Here is a 9,461-nt window from a genome sequence, read left to right on the forward strand (position 1 = left end):
AAAGTTATAAAAATGAATTGAAATAGTGGAATTGCATAATTGTATATAGGCAGAACCCCAATGCTTTAATGCTATTTGGAGCATATGGTATCTACAAAACAAGATCCTGTTATACCGCCTTCAGTTAATGGAATAGAATTCCATCTTGCTAAGCATTTAAAATGCCACAGAAATGTTTCCACAGGATGAGTCAACCGAAATATTTCCGCAGATTTCCATCTTGCTGGTTGTGCTATATATATGTTGGACAATTTGAGCATTACCCTGCTAATCCAATATGGCTTTTCAGACGCAAACGCCTCAAAGTTTGTTACATTTCCAGATCAGGCATCAATCCTATCTGGATAATTTCTTTAACAAGCCTCAAAGCTTCACCGATTCTGTTGACCAAGGTTTTATGGGAAGCAATATCAGGCGCATAACCCATAATCACCATTAAGTTCAAGACCACCTTCGCCTTTTCCATTCTGCCCTGCAAACAATATTCACTAACCAGCATACTGCAAGTTATTGTGCTGAGTTTCATACCGTATTCAATTGTTGCCTCAAATATTTTGTTAGTCTCTTCTGTCATCCCAGCATCCAATAGTATTACCAAAGTAACGGTATCAGGCAAGAGTCCCCGGCCTATCATATCATCAAACAACCTTGTGGCCTCTTCCCATTGAGCTGTACGGCACATGCCATTGGTTAAACTGTTGTAAGTGATAACATTTAGGGCAATACCTTCATCCAGCATTCTATTAAACACCCTTGTAGCTTCTCTCCAGTGGCTGGTCCAGCACAATCCATTAATTAAGGAGCTGTAAGTCACAACATCAGGCCTTTCCTCTCTACGGATCATTTCTTCCACAAGATTCAGTGCCTCTGCTGTCTTCCCTTCCTTGCATAAAGCATCCAGTACAGAATTATATGTAACAATATTAGGCAAGGCTCCATAACCAATCATGGTTTTAAATAAACTCACACCTTCCTCCCAGTTACCAGACTTGCATGAAGCAGAAATCAAGCAATTAAAAGTGACAAGATCAGGTTTTATGCCTCTCATTGTCATCTTTTCAAACAGAGTAAGCGCTTCTTGAATTCTTTCTTCCTTGCAAATACCGCTGATAAGAACAGTATATGTGTATACACTGGGTGAAATTCCACTGTCAAGCATACAAATCAAGAAGCTCTTGGCTTTTTCCAACCTCCCCGATTGGCACAATGCATAAATTAGAGCGGAGTAGGTGAGAACATCTGGCCTGACTCCTTGATCTTCCATTGCTTCAAAAAGAGAGAACACTTCTTCCCAGCAATTCATGTTGCATAACCCATGAATCAAAGTGTTATAAGTGATAATACCCGGTACAACACTTTTGTAGATCATATCTCTAAATAGGGTCAAGGCCTCATCTATTCGTCTTTCTTTACAGAGGCTATCTATGATGGGATTGTAGCAGTCTTGTTTGGGCTTGAACCTTCCATCTTCCAACATATTCGTAAGTATCTCGAGTGCCTTAGAAGTTTTCCCAGCCTTGCATAGCCGATTGATCATGGTCGCATAAGTGATTTCATCGCACGTGTATCCCTTCTCTTCGATTTCCTGGAAGAACTCCAATGCCTCGGCCCGAGAACTATCTTGCAAAGTCCATGGAGCAAAGTATTTATAGAATGAGCGTTGGGTTGAAGACCGTATTTAAGGGTGATTGCTAAAACAGAGAAACCCAAGTCCATCCGGTTCAGACGGCACACGCAATTCAGAAAAATAGTCATCGTACTGACATCAGGTCGGAATTGAGCGCAACCCATCAACTGTTTACGCATAGAAACCACAGCAGAATATTCCTTCATCTTGGAGAGTGCCCCAAACAAACAATTGAAAGTCCAAATAGAGGGCAAGGGTTTGGTTTGAATCATGGAATCGAAGTACCCCAATGCTTCATCTTTCCTAATTTTTCCAGATTTGCATCGAGTTTGAATCAAATTGTCCGATTCCGAATGGGTTTGTTTAAATCTATCTGTACTAGTAGCATTACCAGCAGCGGAATGAAATCCATCTTTTTTGTGCAGAAAGGTAAAAATGAATGAAGGAGTACCTGTTGAGTTAGGAAGTCTCGTGGTTATCACCTTTATCTTCATCTTCCACAGATTCAGCCCAGTTCATGAAATCCCATGAATTTCAATCCTTCTCTAGAATCAAGCTGCAATTGAAAAGAAGCTGTCTTCAATTGGTTCTTGTTTCAAACCCTAATTCTGTATTCCGAAAAACACTACCCTTATGCTCATTACATAAAATATGCGACATGTATTTACAGTGTTATAATCTATATATCTATATAAGACTAAAGAGGTGAAGTTTCTAAAAAGTTCTTAAATACCGCTTTATTTTTTCAAATTTTTTAAGGACTACAACTTGTGTAATTAAAAAGAAAAAAACCTGAAACTTTCATAATACCTAAATTGCCTTTCTATTATTAAGAGCTTCCAAACAAATAAAGGATGAAAAAAAACGCAGTGGGATTGTGATTGGTTTGTAAGTTCATTATTTTACAGAATATATTTTATAACACCAAGTTACTGTGCATTTAGGTCATCTATAACCGAAGGAGTAGCCCTCTGACTCTTCAAGAAATTAATATTTTAATAAACAGTGCAAGGTCATATTGTTTACCATCTCCAACCGAGGGCCAAACATAGTCATGTGATAAAAAATCATCTCCAACCAAGGGACAAAGTGTCATAAGGCCAAACATAATTTATTATTTAAATTTAAAAATTACAACAACTTCAATTTAAAAACTACATCTTATATTTAAAAACTACAACTTAAACTTAAATTTACTGTAATTTCATGTTACTTAATGTTATTTAAGAAGTTATTTCCAGAAACTGGTGAACTATACCGAAGTAAACTTGACGACCCCGACTTCACATTCTTCAACGCGTCCAAGAAGGCCATTGATATACGATTCCTCTCATCTCTCTCTTGTGTTTAAGCAAGGATTTGGCTCCATTTTAGCGCTCTCTCCTGTTTTTCTTCTGTTAGTTTTCAATTCTTAGGATTCTTTGTGATTTTCGTTTACGGAAACCTAATCTCCATAGCTAGGCTAGGAGAGAAACCTACACTATAACTATGTACTTTTATTATTTTGATTTTATTTTGGATTTTCAATGTCAAATTTATATTGTGGAATTTCTTGTTTAATCTATTTTTGGAATGATGAATATTAGTTAGAGTAAATTGTAGTTATGGTCCTTTAACTTTAACTCAATTGGAGCAATGATCCCTTAACTAAAAATTCATTACCATTGGTCCATCAACTCATCAAAACGTGCAGCTATGATCCCTCAACTAAAAATTCATTACCATTGGTCCCTCAACTTTAATTCAACTGGAGAAATGGTCATTTAACTTTAACCTAATTGTAGCAATGGTCCTTCCAACATAACTCGTTTTAACAAAATTTTTGACGTAGTTGACAAAAATGACCATAATTACACACTTTGATGAGTTGAGGGACTCTAATTGTATAAATCGTCATTCCAACATAACTTATTTTGACAAAATTTTGACAAAATCGATGAAAATGACTATAGCTACACATTTTGATAAGTTGAGGGACCAATGGTAATGGATTTTTAGTTGAAGAACCATTGCTCCAATTTGATTAAAGTAGAGGGACTATTGCTACAATTTATTCTATTAGTTATGATCCATAAGATCAACCATTTTATTTTTTATTTTTTTGTGTTCTTGTTTTGCTTCAACATTCATGCTTTTAGTGAACTATATAAATTGATTGATTGGTAGGATTTTGGATGTTCGATTTAAACACCAAAAGGTTTTATACGAGAAAACTTAAATGTCATATCTTCTGATTGAGAGCGCACCTTGTTTGATTATCAATTAAGTTATAAAAATGAATCGAAATAGTGGAATTGCATAATTGTATATAGGTGGAACCCCAATGCTTTAATGCTACTTGGAGCATATGGTATCTACAAAACAAGATCCTGTTATACCATCTTCAGTTGATGGAATAGAATTCCATCTTGCTAAGCATTTAAAAGGCCACAGAAATGTTTCCACAGGAAGAGTCAACCGAATGTTTGAAGATTGTATAAAACATCATATAGCTGGTTGTGTTTAAGGTACATCAACAATGCCAACAATTAGGATACAACTATATATATGTTGGACAATTTGAGCATTACCCTGCTAATCCAACATGGCTTTTACGACGAAAACGCCCCAAAGTTCGTTGCATTTCCAGATCAGGCATCAATCCTATTTGGATCATTTCTTTAACAAGCCTCAAAGCTTCACCGATTCTGTTAACGTTTATATAGCCGTTGACCAAGGTTTTATAGGAAGCAATATCAGGCGCATAACCCATAATCACCATTAAGTTCAACACCACCTTCGCCTTATCCATTCTGCCCTGCAAACAATGTTCACTAACCAGCACACTGCAAGTTAATGTGCTGAGTTTCATACCGTATTCAATTGTTGCCTCAAATATTTTGTGAGTCTCTTCTGTCATCCCATCTTTGCAGATAGCATCCAAAAGTATTACCAAAGTAACGGTATCAGGCAAGAGTCCCCGGCTTACCATATCATCAAACAACCTTGTGGCTTCTTCCCATTGAGCTGTACGGCACATGCCAGTGATTAAACTGTTGTAAGTGATAACATCTGGGGCAACACCTTCATCCAACATTCTATTAAACACCCTTGTAGCTTCTTCCCATTGAGCTGTACGGCACAATCCATTAATTAAGGTGTTGTACGTCACAACATCAGGCTTTTCCCCTTTTATGGATCATTTCTTCCACAAGATTCAGTGCCTCTGCTGTCTTCCCTTCCTTGCGTAAAGCATCCAGTACAGAATTGTATGTAACAATATCAGGCAAGACTCCATAACCAATCATGGTTTTAAATAATCTCACACCTTCCTCCCAGTTACCAGACTTGCATGATGCGGAAATCATGCTATTAAAAGTGACAACATTAGGCTTTAGGCCATTCGTTGTCATCTTTTCAAACAGAGTAAGCGCTTCTTGAATTCTTTCCTCCTTGCAAAGACAGCTGATAAGAACACTATATGTGTATACATCGGGTGAAATTCCACTGTTAAGCGTGCAAATCAAGAAGCTCTTGGCTTTTTCAAACCTCCCCGATTGGTATAAGGCATAAATTAGAGTGTTATAGGTGACAACATCTGGCCTGACTCCATGATCCACCATTTCGTCAAACAGAGAGAGCACTTCTTCCCAGCGACTCATGTTGCATAACCCATGAATCAAGGTGGTATAAGTGATAATACCCGGTACAACACTTTTGTAGATCATATCTCTAAATAGGGTCAAGGCCTCATCTATTTGTCTTTCCTTACACAGGCTATCTATGATGGGATTGTAGCAGTCTTGTTTGGGCTTGAACCTTCCATCTTCCAACATATTCGTAAGTATCTCGAGTGCCTTAGAAGTTTTCCCAGCCTTGCATAGTCCATTTGTATCCCTTCTCTTCTATTAACTTGAACAGCTCTATTGCCTCAGCCCAGAAACCGTACTTGCAAAGCCCGTGAAGTAAAGTGTTTATAGAATGAGCATCGGGTTGAAGACCACATTTAAGGGTAATTGCTAAAACAGAGAAACCCAAATCCACCCGGTTTAGATGGCACAAGCAATTCAGAAAAATATTCATTGTACAGACATTAGGCCGGAATTGAGCACATCCCATCAACTGTTTACACATAGAAACGACAGCAGAATATTGCTTCATCTTGGAGAGTGCCCCAAACAAACAATTGAAAGTCCAAATGGAGGGCAAGGGTTTGGTTTGAATCATGGAATTAAAGTAACCCAATGCTTCATCTTTCCTAATTTTTTCAGATTTGCATCGAGTTTGGATCATACTCTCCGATTCCAAATGGGTTTGTTCAATTCTATCCGTACAGGTAGGATTAGCACGAACAGCGTCGGAATGAAATCCACTACTTGGATTCTGCAGAAAGGTAAAAATGAAAGAAGGAAGATTACCTAGAGATGGAGGTCTTGTGGTTATCCTCTTCATCTTCATTTGAAAGCTCTCTACTATTTTTCTTGGTGTTCGAGGACGATTTTGGTATAAGGGCAAGGATTTGGCTCCATTTGAGAGCTCTGTCCTGTTTTTCTTCCGTTAGTTTTCAGTTCGTACAATTCTTTGTGATTTTCATTAACGGAAAACTATTCTGCATAGCTAAGGCTAGGAGGAAACCTACACTATAACAATGTACTTTTATTATTTTGATTTTATTTTGAATTTTCGCGGAATTTTACATTGTGGATGTTCAATTAAATTTCTTATTTAATCTAATTTCAGATTGATGAATATTGATTATGATTAGGATCAACCATGTTTTTATTATAGTTTTGTTTCAACATTCATGCTTTTCGTGAAATGTATAAATTGGCTGATTGGTATGATTTTGACAGCATAGTTTTTTTATATTTTGTCTTCGTATAAACTATTCTTAGGATTTTGAGTAAATTGTAACAATCATCATTTAACTTTAACTCAATTTGAGCAATGATTCATCAACTAAACATTAATTACCATTAATCCCTCAACTCATCAAAACGTGCAGATATTGTCCCTCAACTAAAAATTCATTACCCTTGGTCCTTCAACTTTAATCCAACTGGAGAAATGATCTCTCAACTTTAATCCATTTGTAGCACTAGTCCTTCCAACATAACTCATTTTGACAAAATTCTGACGAAGTTGATGAAAATGACCATAGCTACACGTTTTGATGAGTTACGGGACCCCAATTGTAACAATGGTTTTTCTAACATAACTCATTTTGACAAAATTCTAACGAAGTTAATTAAAAGGACCATAGTTACACATTCTGATAAGTTGAGGGACCGATAATAATGAATTTTTAGTTGAGGGACTATTGTTCCAATTTGATTAAAGTTGATGAGCCATTGCTACAATTTACTCTTATTTCTATAAGAAATCTAAAGGGCTTATATAGTTCGAAATCCAAAATGGAGATTTAATCACCAAAAACTTTTATATTGAGCAAACTTAATTGTCATATCTTTTGGTTTTTTATTTCTTGGGTCCCGCATCAGATGCTCCTAATTTTCTATATTTTAGGTGTTTCCCCTTTGGTTTTTTAGATGTACAAGAGTAGAAACCTTCCGTACATAAGCTTCACATTCTCCCTCAACAATTTGTGTGTCTTTTTGTCGAAATTATTCATGTCTTTCTATGTTACGGTTTAAAAAAGGATTTCGATATTGTCCCCAGTCACTCTAAGGGTTCTATTTGATCTCTAAGAATTGTGGGAAAGAACAGGCAAATGCATCTAGACGAGTGGTTTGGTGGTTAGGAGACTTGGAGGGCCAATGGAGGTAGTCTATTCTTGCCATATTTTCTTTTTTAGGTTAGTATATGCAGCTTTAAAGAAATGACGTTAGATCATCACAATCTCATTGCTGGATTTTATTTAGCGTTGGTTTCGATATGATAGTATCATATTTAGACTCAAATGCTAATAGATTATGAGTGGTTTTTAATCTTTGATGATCTGGCATCCGGTTTTATCTTTCTTATGTTGTTTTTTTTTTTTAAATTAAAATTTTTAGAATTTTCAGAATTTTGGGTCATTGGAGGCAAAATTTGGTTGCTTACTTGACACGATGAGGTATATAATTATACACCCAATTGACTTTGATCTTTATGTTTTTAATAATTGAGAAAGAGTAGTGTTAATAATTGAGAAATTAAACATGTTTACATGACAAATTCATCTTAGAGATTTGTTTGGTTTTGAAATTCCATCAAAAGCTATGATTTTTGTGCGATTGATTTTGTGAGGGAGATAAGACACTGACTTTCTAATTTGGTTTTTTTCTCCCTCCTTTTTCAAATTCCTTCAAAATCTTGCAATTTGCCTTTCTAAATTAGCTTAAGAGTTTTCAAAAAATTGAATACTTCGTTAATTTGTTCATTGAGATTGGTTCTGAAATTTCAATTTGTTTAAGCAATGACAAATTAGGATTGGTTTTTAAATTCCCCATTCAGAAATACATAGCAATTTCAGCTACAGTTTGTTACGCAAATACATGGCTAATAATTAACGTCTGTTTACTCTCAAAAAAACATTTCCCAAATCCTCAAATACATAGCTAATTCAATTACACGCACATTTGTTTGCTGAAATCAATGTCAGATATTCCTTGGGAGTAAGCATTGTTAAATTTTAATTGCAAATGGCAGCTGAAATTATCTTAATTATTACCACTTTTGATTTGGATTTGTAACACACAATGTTTAGATCATTTGATCGGTACTTAGTTATGTTTAATACTGGCGGTTTGGCTGTGATTAAATTGATCCAGTCTCGAATAGTGTGACATGTGAGATGATAATAGACTAACAGAGGAAAAGGAGTTGATGCATGTGTGTTTGATTTACAAATTTTGGCAATTCCTTGCCATTTTTTTGGTTAGCTGGTGATATATATCTATCTTCATAACCAAATAGCAATAACTTTGAGTTTCTAGAAGTTTTAATGTGTTTTATGTCCTGCATTTTTGTAACGTCTGTACAAGTTGTCACTAAGATCTTTTGGTTTCTAGCTACTTTAGTTTTTCAGCATTGAATCGTAGGATTAAAGTTTTTTGATTGAGTTCTTATTTAATTGCATATTGGAATGGGTACAATCTAAGCACTCCTAAAACTGAAAAGTTCTCCGAAGATTGCGAGAATGGTTGTGTCAGATATGGTTTATTGTCCATGCAAGGATGGCGTACCACAATGGACGATGTTGTGAGTGTATTAAACTTTTCTCTTCCTATTTGAAGTTGTTTTCAGAACATAAGTTATTTTATGTCCATTCTTAGAAGTTTCTACTATTGTATCATTTTCCGTCTTTATTTAGCATGCTATAGTTATGATTCAACTGAATATGATTTTACTTGACATGTTCAAATTCTCTTAATCATGTTCTTGAATTTTACTATATGTATCGGATTCTTTGTATTTCATTATCTGAACTCTGTTATTTGAATTTGGTTACCTGAATTGTGCCTAATATTTGATGTGGCCACTGGCTTTGTATGGTTGGTTGGTGTGCTTTAATAGTGTTTTTAGTCAATGGGAGACGAAGGATAAAGGTGTGGGGCAGCGAAGTCAAGTGGGATTAGGAATTTAGGATAGTAGAATTTTTGCTAATTTATGGGATTAGAAATCTTCCTTTATTTTTGTCTTGGTGTGATCAATTGCAACAAAGAATTTTCATTAAATTGAGGTAGTGAACCTACTAATTTTCAATTGTTGTTTATCTACAATCTTCTCCATTCTCTTGGACCAAACATGAAATCCCAAGCACCATATCACCACAAAGCAAGCAAGCTGAAAAGCAATCCAACAAACCCTTTTTTCAAAGGCACTTAACAGAACCTTTCTATGTGTTAATTGT

General features: G+C 35.6%; 1 pseudogene; it reads right to left on the bottom strand.

Annotated features, from left to right (window-relative positions):
* Positions 1 to 4,045: 4,045 nt before the first annotated feature.
* LOC103443551 (protein Rf1, mitochondrial-like) lies at positions 4,046 to 5,521 on the bottom strand (annotated as a pseudogene).
* Between the last annotated feature and the right edge of the window lie 3,940 nt (positions 5,522 to 9,461).

The sequence above is a fragment of the Malus domestica genome, chromosome 04, assembly GCF_042453785.1.
Source record: "Malus domestica chromosome 04, GDT2T_hap1".
Lineage (NCBI taxonomy): Eukaryota > Viridiplantae > Streptophyta > Magnoliopsida > Rosales > Rosaceae > Malus > Malus domestica.